General features: G+C 45.0%; 1 long non-coding RNA gene across 1 annotated transcript; it reads left to right on the top strand.

The window, feature by feature from the left end:
- Positions 1-3,346: 3,346 nt before the first annotated feature.
- LOC128814164 (uncharacterized) lies at positions 3,347-4,323 on the top strand. The gene is made up of 2 exons (XR_008439280.1): positions 3,347-3,458; positions 4,127-4,323. It is a non-coding gene; the product is annotated as an uncharacterized LOC128814164 (long non-coding RNA).
- The last annotated feature ends 7,833 nt before the right edge of the window (positions 4,324-12,156 follow it).

A 12,156-nucleotide genomic window follows, 5' to 3' on the forward strand; every position in this document is an offset into this window, starting at 1 on the left:
CTCCCTACTGGAGCTATCACAGCCGTGGGGTGGATCATATTGTAAATCCCATCAAAGGTAGAAGGGATTTTTCCTGCATGTCTTTGCAGGGGGGGTTTGGAGTAGGAAAATCCTTACCCAATTGCATTAGCGTTGCTGGCTCTTAGCAACCTTGCAAAATAATATTTGCCTGTGAAAGGACAGGGTGGCCTGCCAGGTTAACTGGGAAATGATCCTGCATTGTGGCACAAGCACGGTCTGGTCTGCTTAGAAAGCTTGATGGCTTTTTTTTTTTTTCACTTTGCAATAATTTTGGAGAGACTTTTTTGGTTTTTTTGTGTTCAGTATTTCCTTGGCAGCTTTTTAGTCACTCCCTACATCTACACCCTGCAGTAGCAGCAGCAGTGCCACTCTCCTGGCTTTGTGTCTCGGATCCCCCACGCTCTTGCTGTGACTACGTGGTGGGGGTCAGTGGGTGACTTTCCTGGAGTTTCTCCCAGCAGGATGCCTGACCACGAGAGCAGAGGTGGCCTCTCTACATGTTTTCAGAAGCAATCAGGGTAAAGTTTCTCCCTCTGGAGTCAAGCTAACTACAAAAGTGATGGGAACATCTTCATTGCCCTCATCTCCATCCTTCCTGCTTCTTAAAAAAGAAGTTATCTCTGCTGGTTGTTCTCTGTTCTTATGCTTCCTTGGAAGGCTCTTTAGAAACTTAAGTTTTTAAGTAATTACCAGAAACTGTCATTTAATCTTTTCTGGTTTTTTTTTTTTTTTTTTTTTTTTTTTTTTTTTTTTGTTTTTTTGTTTTTTTTTTTTTTTTGCGAGTTCATAAATTTAAGGCCTCAACAGCTCAACAAGAAGACACCTGCAAAGAGCTGAAAGCAAGCGGGTCTCCTTTGAGAGGCTGGCACTGGAGCTGCCATGAGATGGCACTGCGACATCAGGCATGGAACTGAGCAGCTCCATCCTGCCGGGGTGTGTGGGGAAGTACCTTCCTGCAGGGAGAAAAAATGCCAAAGAAGAGAAAGGACTTATGTAAGGATAATTCTGTTATTAGTCAGGAGGAGCTGTCATGGAGCCGTGTCTGGACTGGACTTTTCCTGCTTATACAAAGCACATAATGCTGTAGGAATTCATGTATAAACAGTGCAAATAAGAGGGGAGGGTGGTTAAATTATGAACAGCAGTAAGGAAATAGATTTTCTTTAACTGTTGCTGGCAAATTCAGAAAGTCTTTGATTTCTGGGGAACTTCTGAACACAATGGCATGCTAAAAATAGTCATGGTATGACTTTTTTCTGGACTTGTGTGTTTCTCCCTTTCTTTGAGCATACAAAAAGTTTAAAACAAGCTGTAGGAACAGGGAGAAGCTGTCATGGCTGGGCAGGTTTGCAGCTGGAGTGGGGCTGGCTGTGCTGCTCTGGCGTTTCTCCTTAGGGATGGGATCTCTTCCCGGGGCTCTGAACTCCTGGTAGGACATAGGAAAAGCACTTCATGTTCATAGTGGGGCAAAGCAGCATGCTCCTTACGAAGGGCCAGGCAACACTGGTGGTGTCAGGTGACATCTCTGGCACCATAAATTAAACACTCTTGAAAAAATGTTTGCCCAACCTTTTTCTCAAAGCCGGGCTGAAAGCATGGGATGGAGCATGCTACAATTTCTAATTAGTTGTAATTAGAAATACTACACAATAGAGGGAGCCTCTATATGCTGTGAATGGCTTCTTCCCTCTCTTGAGCTAAATGGAATATCCACCTTTCCCTCTCTTCTCCTCACCTAGGAATGAGCTCTTTTGGTGCTTAGACAGGCTCTTGTCCAGGTCTGGCTCTTGGAAAGTGAACACAGCTCATCAAATGAATTTCTGCACTCAGAAAGTAAGAGTGGGCTGCATCTCCATGACTTCCCTCCAGTGCTGCCCAGGTCAGAAGCAATTCTGAAGAAAAGGGCAAAGCCCATCCAGGAGAGCGGGCTGGGGGTGGTGTTTCCTGTTTCCTGCTCCACGGCACAAGGAGGGATTGGCAACTGGAACCAGCAGTGGGGTTTTTTCCTTGCTCTTGTGTTAAACCACCCCGGGGACCTGCATTTCCCTGCGATTCTGAGAGGAAAAGAGCTTTGGTAAGGAGTAGTCTGGCGTTTGGGCTAGCTTGTCAGCAAAGAAGCTCCTTCAGGGCTGTAACAGGTTGCAGAATTCCACCTGAGCTCAGAGATTTCACTGCTGCCACTGCTGATTGAGGTCTGCTTTTCCCAAGCACCATGATCTGTGTTAACCCTGCCCATTACATTTAAAAAAAAAAAAAAAAAAAAAAAAAAAAAAAAGAGCAGCCTTTTGTACTTGACCCACATTTCTCCAAGGTCCCTTTTTTCTTCCCTATTTTTATCCTCAATATCTGTATCTCAGTCCAGACAAGGAGCAGAGACAGGACATGTCTCCTTCCCGTGCCGCTCTGAGCCCAGCAGGCAGCCACTCCTCCCGCCACTGCCGTACTTGGGGTTGGGCTTTTTTTCTCCAAAGGCACAAAACTTCGTTTTTAAGGGTGTTTTTTAAATGGGACTTTGGGAAATAATTACCCTTTATGCTACTTCAAAGAAGTCCCCAGCATGATTAGCTGTCCCCTCACAGGACTGTGCCTGTTAGGAAAATACTCTGGCTTAAGCATCCTGTGAGTAATACAGATTTTGAGTGATGGTACTTAGTACAAATGGGCCAACGATCACATGCCTGAGTCTCCTAAAGCCATTCAGGAGATTTTTGCACCAATTGCAGACTATTCATCAAAATAAGATGCCAATAAGTAAGGCATTACAATGCTTTCAGAGGGGAGTGTGCAGAGTAAAGTAGGGGAATTCTGCCCCCAGATGGATATTCAATCTTATGACAAGGATTGTGTATTAAAAAAAGAGGGGAATGCCTTGGCTTCTGGCCATACTGTGATCCTAGGGATAATGCTTTATCTCCATTATCTTTCAGCTGCTTTCCTGCCTCTGCCACATGTGGACATTGAAACGACATTAACAGCCGACCCCAATAGTAAACCATTTCTGAGAGCATGTGTTTTGCTGGTTATATCCTGAGCTCTTGAGTTCAAGTTTCCCGGCTTTTTCTCCATGATTCCAAGGATGCAGCAGGTACCCCTCCTATTTTTACTACGTCTCCAAGTATTTTTAAGGGAAAGCTAAGCATCTTGGCTATGTGACCCTAGGACATGGTGTTTTAAGGAGCCAGTTCCCTGCAGTGAAGCCTGCAGGAGCTGGCAGCACCATGGTGACGAATCATGGGGTTGGGAGTCACCTGTGGGGAGCAATTGCTGCAGGCAAGAGACCTCTGACTTCACAGTCAAGCTGTCTGCATGTACCTGGAAGCACTGATCCAGAAGTTGGCAAGGGGGTTTTTGGCTGCTGTGGTTATTCCATGGAGGAGCTTGTACTGCTGTGCAAAGGACAGGTGTTGAAGGGCCACCAAAAGGACAGGTCTGACATGGTGAGAGGGCCAGGCTGCCTTAGGTGGCAATGGCAGGGAGGTGTCATGCAGTCCATGGTCGCAGGGATGCCTGAGGGACACCAAAATCAAAGCCCACTAGGCTTTTGAATGGGAGGGCAGGACTGCAGGGAAGCTCTTCCCTGCCCCAGACCATTTCCATCCCTATCCGCCCTGTCCCTGCTGCCTCACCCATACCGGTGTGTATGGGTTTGTATTTAAATCATTATAAATGCAAATGATTCTTCTCAATTACAAAAGCCTGTTTGAACTGGCATCTTTGAAGGAAACTCTGAAAGAGCTTCTGGCACAGCTCTTCAAATATTTGGAAGCTTTGCTAAGTCTCCTGTAACAAAGACAGGCACAACCTCCTGCTCTTCTTCTCCATCCTTCCTGTGAAGCTGAGTGCTCTGCCAGCATGAATGTCACTGCTTGAATGGTGACTGTGTGACATGAGGGGCAGCAATGGATGGAGATGCCACCTGGGACAACAGCAAGACTGTGGTGGCTGCACTGCAGCCCATCTCCAGGTGCCCTGCTTACATGTTGCTGCTACAGACCAGCAACTTGGGGAACACCTTCCTTGCTTCAGTATCCAAGTCTCCCTCCTTATTTTCCTGCTTTGCCCTACTGCACTGGCCTGAGCTTTGTTTCCCTATTCTCTGCCACAGGCTCTCTCTGCACTGAAAATGCCCTGGGGCAGTGAGCTGTAGTCCAGCTGTCCCCCTTCTTGACACTGGCCAGGCACTCCTGATGAAAGGATGGGCATGAGCCATTTGGAGAGCCTGTCCCCTGGCCAACTGGAGCAGGTGGAAGTGAAATGAATGATTAAATAAACATGGTGGCCACTGCACACCCTCCAACAGTACTTCCAAAGTGCTGAAATGTCCTATTTCAGATTTGATATCTGCTATCAATTGAGATTGAAGGTATTGATCCAGGCTGATTGCTGGGGACAATCAGTAAGTGGAGGGGTAATTGACTGTCATGTCTCTCATTGATTGGGCACCACAGTTCACAGCAGCCAACATTATTTTCAAGTACATTGCAGCATCTCCTTTAATAAAGAAATACAGACTTTATGTAACAGTGATTTATATGTGCTGCCATTTAGAGGGAGGGTGAGGACCTTCTTAGCCAACATGTCCTTGCCTTAAACAAACTGAAGGGTGTCACCAGGAGAGTGCTGGAGCAGGAAAGCATGGATTTTGGTTTGTACATGTGTCACTGTGAGACAACACCCTGCTGTGGGACCATCCCACTCCTTGCAGCTTGGCTGCAGCAGATATTAACAGAGGGCATCTGAGACAGCAAAGGCACTGCACATGAGCCAGGAGAGTGTGACCTCCTCTCTAGGTTGTTTGAAATGTTAAAGCAACAAATACTTTATGCCATGTATTCTACCAGCACTCATTAGCAACTGATACAGAAAAACTGTCCTGGGAGAAGAACAAATTGGGAAACATCCCAAGTTGCTGCAATCAAATCAACAAAAGGCTTGCATAAATTTTTTACATATAATCAGAAGGATGGAAAAATTACCTTATTCCCTGCTATGCACTTCAGATTAATATAGACAAACATTATTCAATCCTAATACTTATGATGACCATGAAACCTCTTTTTGTACTTACCAGGAGCAGGCAGATAAAATTGCTTTTCTCCTGGAGGAGAGACTGGGTTAGTAGCCTGCAAACAGTGTCTGCTGTTGGTTTTTAACAATCTGTACTACCTGACTTTACTGCCTCTCATCTTCAAGGCTCTTTTGGGTAGGAGCTGCTCCCTGTGAACAGAGGTCCAGTGAAATGAATGGGATCGAGTTGTTCAATGAATTCTTGTACTTAAATACCTTAATGAACTTGGCTTTGGAGTGGCTTCAGGGATGAAGGTCCCAGTTTTGACTCCACAAAACCCAGAACTGGTTACATTCCAGTTACAGCTAAAGCAAAGCAGGCTCCAGAGTTATTGTACATGCTGGTTTCCCACCTGAACGTTGTTTACAGGCAGATTTGGAAGCTTTTTTTGTGTTTGTCTCAGATTTCCCAATGTCTGGCAGCCTGTTGGGAGCTGCCAGATGTCCAGAGACGCTGACCTCGCCTGCTAAGCATGCACAAGCTCTTTCACTGCAGGCTCAAAGCAAGCCCAGTGCCTCCAGCACCACGGGTTGGCCACGCATGTGGTGTCTGGCCCTTTGAAGAGTGTGGAGGAGGTCCAGGAGATGCCACGGATTCTGTCTACAGCCCATCCCAGCAGCACAGCCAGCTTCAGTCACTGTGATGCTTCCTGAAGTCCTTGTCCTAGTGGGCAGCACTATTTGTTCAAGTCATTTGAGATTCAGAAGCAATACAGTGGTGGGAAAACATGCAGGAAGAAGCCCGTGGACTTTGTGAATGTACATAAAGCATGAAGGCAACTCTGACAGATCTGTGGCAGTGTGTAGCCACTGTTCCTTCAGCACATGCTCTAAGCCCCAAAGTTGGCTTTTTCCTTACAAATGGGACTGAATGAGCTACCCTTGACTTTACCCAGACTTCTCATTAATTTTCTTCCCAGCTTTCAGGTGATCAAACCCCATTTCAGTGAGTTTTGGGCGCTTCTCACCCACCACAGTTGCTGACTCGAGCTGTTCCTCACCTTGGGTTTTGGTCTGTTAAACAGCTCCGCCCAACCTGCTTTTGGTTTACTTTGTCTTGACTTTTTGGTGCTGCTGGTGAACCGAAGCACCCATCTCTCGTGTCGAAGGCAGGGCTGACTGGGGAAGTCACTGAAGCCACCGAAATTTCACAGTGACAGGTGGCAGCCCTGCGGGCATCGCTCATGAGTCAGCCACGCCGCAGGGCAGCGAGGGCGCCTGAAGAGGTTTCTCATCCCACCCAAGTTTCCTTTCCTGGGAAGCAGGGTGGCTGTGCTGGGGTGCGTGGGCTGTGTGAGCTCCCAGAAAGTCAAACCCAAACTGAGCTGATGGAATAGCTGTAGCCTCAAGCGCCCCAGCAAAAACCTCCTGTGCTGGAGGCTTAAACTGCTGATTACACAGAGCTGGCTAGCCCTGGGTCACAGTCGAGGTGCTGGCTCAGACCATGGTTAAATGTGCAAGAGAAACAGAAAAAATGCTGTGCTAGATGGGGTCAATGCATCAGTCACTTCAGAGAGAGGTAAAACCTACAAACAGCAGCCATGTGTTGCTTACTCCCCCTCATTTTTTTCTGTTAATCCCAACATTCCTATACTGGTGGGTTTATGGAAGTGTAAGACTGGGATCCCCTCCGACCCCTCTTAAAATAACTTGTGTGAGAGCTCCACACATGCTTTTAGTGAGCAACTGCACTCTTTCCATTGCATCTGCTGAAGAGGGGATGATGGGAAGGAGGAGGAGGAAGGTTGTGTGAACCAGCAGTTAGTACTGAAGGACAAAAAAATGTACAAACGTAGTGTCACAGCATTAATTTACGCAAAACAAGACGCATTTCTCTTTATGGATATAAAGAGAATATAAGATATATATATATATATATAGGATGTATTGCAGGAATATACAACAGGACAAGCAGGGCAAATGCATGCCACAGTGAAACAAGAGTTAAACAACATCAAATCATCCCTGTGATGGATCATTAAGGATGTGAAGTCTAAATGTGTGGTAAAATTACAGCATCGTGCAGATGCTCCTACACCAGCAAATTATTTTACATATTTCAAGGAACAGAGGTAATTCCTAGTAGCAATTGCACACAAAGACCAAGGTATCCCACAGTGAATGCACATCTGGATTGTTGGACAAGGTGAATTTTGAGGGGTGGGGAGGGACTGAGTTGAGTAGATGCTGCCTTCAGCTGTAAATGGGACTTGTCTTCCTGCAACCTCCCCACTTCAGACCAGCCATGGGTACAGCAGGGATGGATCAACAAGGAGTGAGAAGGGTTAAATAAACAACAGAGCCAGGACTAAATAGGTAAATGCTGAGGAATTCTCTTTTTTAACATGTATATATAGTGTAAAAAAATTTAAGGCAACATTCCTCCTGCTAATTAGTGTTTTCTCGGCACTGCGAAAACTACAGCTGTAGGGAGAATTCAGGAAAAGTAATCAGCAGCACAATTAAGCAATCTGCCATAATGACAGAACACAACTTTAGGGATAGAATAATCAGAAACATATATATTTCTCCTTCTTGATTTTCATTTCCCACCCAATGATTTGCCTTTGCAGGGTGTATATAAAGCAATGCTGATAGAAATGCCCATATTTCTCTGCTACAGCTTGTAGACCTTGCTGCAGCGAGGATGCCCATGTTAATCCCTGCCAATCACTTACAAGTAATGTTGTTCTTACTGTAATTTTTGAAAACCTTATGTTTGATCTGCTTTAATCCTAATTTTGCAACCCTGTCTCATATAAATGCCTTTTACTCCTTTAAGTTAGAGGGTCCAGCTCCTTTAAGTGGAATGTATCCAGACAAGAAATCCTGGAGCTGAGGTCCCTTTTTTCCCTGCCAGCCATCCCACCCAAGGAAGCAGAGCAGGGAGATGCTTCACACTGTGTTTGTGCAACCTCCAGCTCCTGCTCAGGAGAGGAAAAACGCCTACACCTGTGAGCAGACAGTGAGGGGAATGGGCCTGACCTGCTCCATCTGCACAAGCTGTTTTCCCAGAGCTGCCTCAGGCTATAGGAGCCCACAAGGAAGGTAAGCTCCCCTCCAAGGAGGTGGTTTGGAAGGGAGAAGGGAAATATGGCCCTTGAGAAGGGGGTCCCATGCGTTTCAGCTCTCTGCCAGTCATGGACCAAGGCTGGTTGGAATGAAGCCACAGGAGAGAGGGAAGCTCTTGTGTTGCTGTGGGGAGGTAGGTGTTGTCCTTGGGCTCTGCTCAGGGGTTTACTGGCTGTGGGAGGGGGCTCTCATGAAAAACTGAGAGGGAAGCAGTTTTGGTGGAGTCAGGAGTGATCTGTGTGCTGTGGTAGGCCACAGTCATTACCGGTGGGACTCGGTGAGTTTTGTGGTGGTGTTTCCATTTGTTATTGGAGAAGGCCACCAGCCTTTCCCTGGGAGGTGGCAGTACTGCATGGTGTTGCAGGATCCTTCCAGGATGGTGGAGCAGGTGGGGTTGCTGCTGAAGATGTCTGGATGGAGCTCTCAACATGTGCTCTGTTCAGCTGGGGTGTGTTGGTGCCCTGTTGTCCTCCCACAATCATGGATTTCCTCCTGCTCATTCCCAGATGGAGCTTTTGCTTATTATTCCCCTGTATGGAAAGAGTTGGCTGGTCCTGGAGATTCTTAGAAGTGGCTCAAGTTTGTAACCTCTGGTATGAGGGAAGGCCTCATATGTTTTAAATTTACAGGTGGCTGCTAAAAACTTAGCTTCCATCAGAAATAAAGTAGGATCTGTAGATGTTACATTGAGGAATCTTTATAAATGCAATTCTCTGGTTTGCATCCTACCTAACCTAATGAAATGACAACTATGAAGTTATATATTTCAAGAATTAAATTTTCATAATGGGATAAGTGCAGCTGTAAGCCCAGCACTTTTATAACCTGAAAACCTTTTATTTTTGCCTTAAGGGATAAGCTTGAAATAAAAACTTAAAGAAACACATAACACTGAGAAGTTCAACACTGCCTTTTGAGCAGAAAGATGTGAGTTCCACCTGCTTCAGCACTAATGAAAAATCTTAATACCACTTAAATCAGTTTCTGGTATTTGTCTTCGTATGGCAAAAGATAGGGTATCTTGGTGGCCAGATTCTTCTGTCACTAAAGCTGGTGAAAAGTCACATTACCATGACCCCTTCCAGAGCTCTCAGATCAGAGCTGATACTCTTCTGCAAGTTCCCTTTTCATCTGGGACACTGGCTTGCAAGTAAGCAAACATACATACACACACACAGAGCTGTTCCTCCTTTTCCTGAGTGCCCATGTTGGTGGAAGTCATTGGGATCACCAGGTCCAGGGAGCAGAGATGTCTGTAAAACTCATTCACAAAATCCTAAACCATGGAGAAATGCTGGGTTAATTTTTCATCTGAGTATCAGCTGAAAGTAATGTAAACCCCAAATTAATGCAGACAATGCTTAGTCTGGTCTGCAGGCCTTCTATATTTTTGAATTCTTTTCTACTAAAACTCAATAAAAACATGGGGGTGGAAGGTGCTGCTGGGAATTTGCTTTTTGTTCTGCTTAAGTGCTGTATTTCTCAGTAGTCTTCAAGTTGCTCAGCATGAAGATATTGTTACATTAGAACTACTGTGGGTTTAACACAATTCGGAATTTGCAGGCAAATGGATGTATTGTGTTGGGGCTTATCCACAAAGGACTGTGAAACTACAAATTACAACCCAGCTGCATTCTCTTATCTGGATTTTTTCCCCCCATGTGCCTGTGAGTCCTCCCCTGTTCACAAGTAGAAGGTGTAAGGAGAAATCCAAGTGAGAAAAAGAGACATAGACCTGAAGTCAAAGGGACCCTGACACTGGAGATGCTGCCCATGTCTCTGGAAGCTTTCCATTAGCAGAGGATGTGATGCCTCTGGATTTAGTGATTTTGTGATTGCCTGAGAATTTTATTTCTGAAATTTTCCCTAGAAAATTGGCAGATGGGGTAATAGTCAACACATCCACCGAAGGCTTCTCTGACAAGGAGGAAGAAGGAGGCTACTGATTCTCTTGGATTGCTAAATGTGGAAATAAAACAGAGGATCCACTTGTGTTCTCAGCTGTTCTTGGTTCTTGTTCTTCCTCTTTGTAGGGAATGAAAAATCCCCAGTAGGTCCCTATGGGAGACATAGGAGGCACTTAAACTCTGCAGTAGTTTGAGACAAGGCTTTAGCAGCTCTTTTTAGTCCTGGGCAGGTTTTGCTGACCTTGTCCCAGTCACAGAGCCAGGGCCAGGTTATGTACCAGAGCCCTGTGCCCCAAGCATGGGCACCTGGCTTGGGGACAGCACTGGAACAACCAAGTCTGTCTGGGCAGAGGTGCTGCACCACAGAGAGACAAGACAAGTTCTTGGCTTTCATTTTTCTAAGCAAAGGGCTATATCAGCTGATTTGAGTGATACTCTGCACACCTGCTAGCCAGTAATAGGCTGAAAACTCGATGACCCCGACATAATGTTGTTATGTTTATTTGCTTCCTTTCAAATGGCTGTTCCTATGAAGGATGCTGACAAATGGGACCTGAACTCATGCATTTAGTGGGCCAGGAAATAAACATATCAGAGAGACAGTAGTTCTTTGGACTCTTCTGAGACCTGGGAGTTGCTGGCCATTCTGTTTGCTGGCTCAGTTTAAGCAGCAGAAATGTCCATGTGTTCTGTCAAAGCACTTTACTTGTGACAGGCAAAGTGCTGCCCTGACCTGGAAAACCATTCAGAGCAAATAAATGCATTAATTCAATGTGGAGTATCTTATATTTGATACACACCACTTCCTAATCACTTTACTGAACATCTGGATTGCCTTGAAATGAAACCAGTGATGGCGTCATCTGCAATTTGGACATGGGATCTTTTTTCAGGCTTTTTTTCAGGAGAGCACCTCTTGGATCTTGGTATGATTTAGGTTGGGTCCTACAGGTCTAATCCAGAGTAAATACAATTAAGGGTTGCTTCACTGCTGAAGGAGGACAGAAAGTAGCACACAGATGGGCCAGATGGGCCCTTTGATACTTGTAGTCTAAATTGTAGAAGCATATTAAACAGTGCAGGTGTTACCAAGGAACAGGGGGTTTTCATATGTCTGAAACAGGGTCTGTGCCCCTTTCTCTTAGGGCAGTACGGGGATGTTCTTGTAGAAGAAATGAGAATAATTCATTCTGACTGTTAACATGGCACAAGAGGCTGAAGTTAACCCTGTTGTGCTGGTAAAAGTTGCTAAAGAACACCAAGGGAGCAAAGACACTGCACTGGCTGCTGTGTGTGAGCAAGAGTGATGACTTAATGAACGAGAGATGCACTTGCATTGCAACTCAGGCTCAGCTGAGCAACAGCAAGAACTATTTGCAACATCTTTTTGTCAACATCTGTTTGTCTCTGAGTTCATGAAAGTGGAAAAAATCTCATTGATTTTTGTTTTTTCCTTGCATTGAAATTTTGCACAATTGTTTCTGTTATTTTGGCAGCCAAAATGATACTGGAATGTTTCACCTTCTTTTTCCAAGTTTTCAAGCTGAGTTGTTCAGTTGAGGTTTGTCACATAAACCATGAAGTTTTACTTCTGTTGCTAGCCAAATTATAATCTTTATATCATAAGCCTTTTGTTGTTTATTTCTTTTTCTTTAAAACTCCAGCTTCTGGAATCATAAGAATGCATGAAGATCTCTACTCCTGCTTTCTGTCATGTGTTTGTTTTCCCTTGAGTTTTAGCCCTGAGAACTCTGGAGAAACTTCTGGGTGTCATCTGAGAGATGAAAAATGGAATTCATTAAATTTTTGTTTGCTTGTTTTTTGGTTGTTTTTTTTTTTTTGTTTGTTTGTTTTTTGTTTTTTAAATACCACTGGGATAATTTTTGGAAACTGTGACTCATGATTTTCAATATTTAGATTTGGCAACGCTGTAGTTCTCCACACTGCTTCCCCAGGACCAGGAATGTTGGAAGAAGCCATGTGGAGCTCGTCTCCACAGACAAGTTCCAGCACAGAAAGCCAGGGTGTGAAATCACAGTGCCCTAGTTAGGTTGCACAGATTCCCCATGAGGATGCAGAGTGTGCAGTA

This window comes from Vidua macroura, chromosome 13 (assembly GCF_024509145.1).
Source record: "Vidua macroura isolate BioBank_ID:100142 chromosome 13, ASM2450914v1, whole genome shotgun sequence".
NCBI lineage: Eukaryota > Metazoa > Chordata > Aves > Passeriformes > Viduidae > Vidua > Vidua macroura.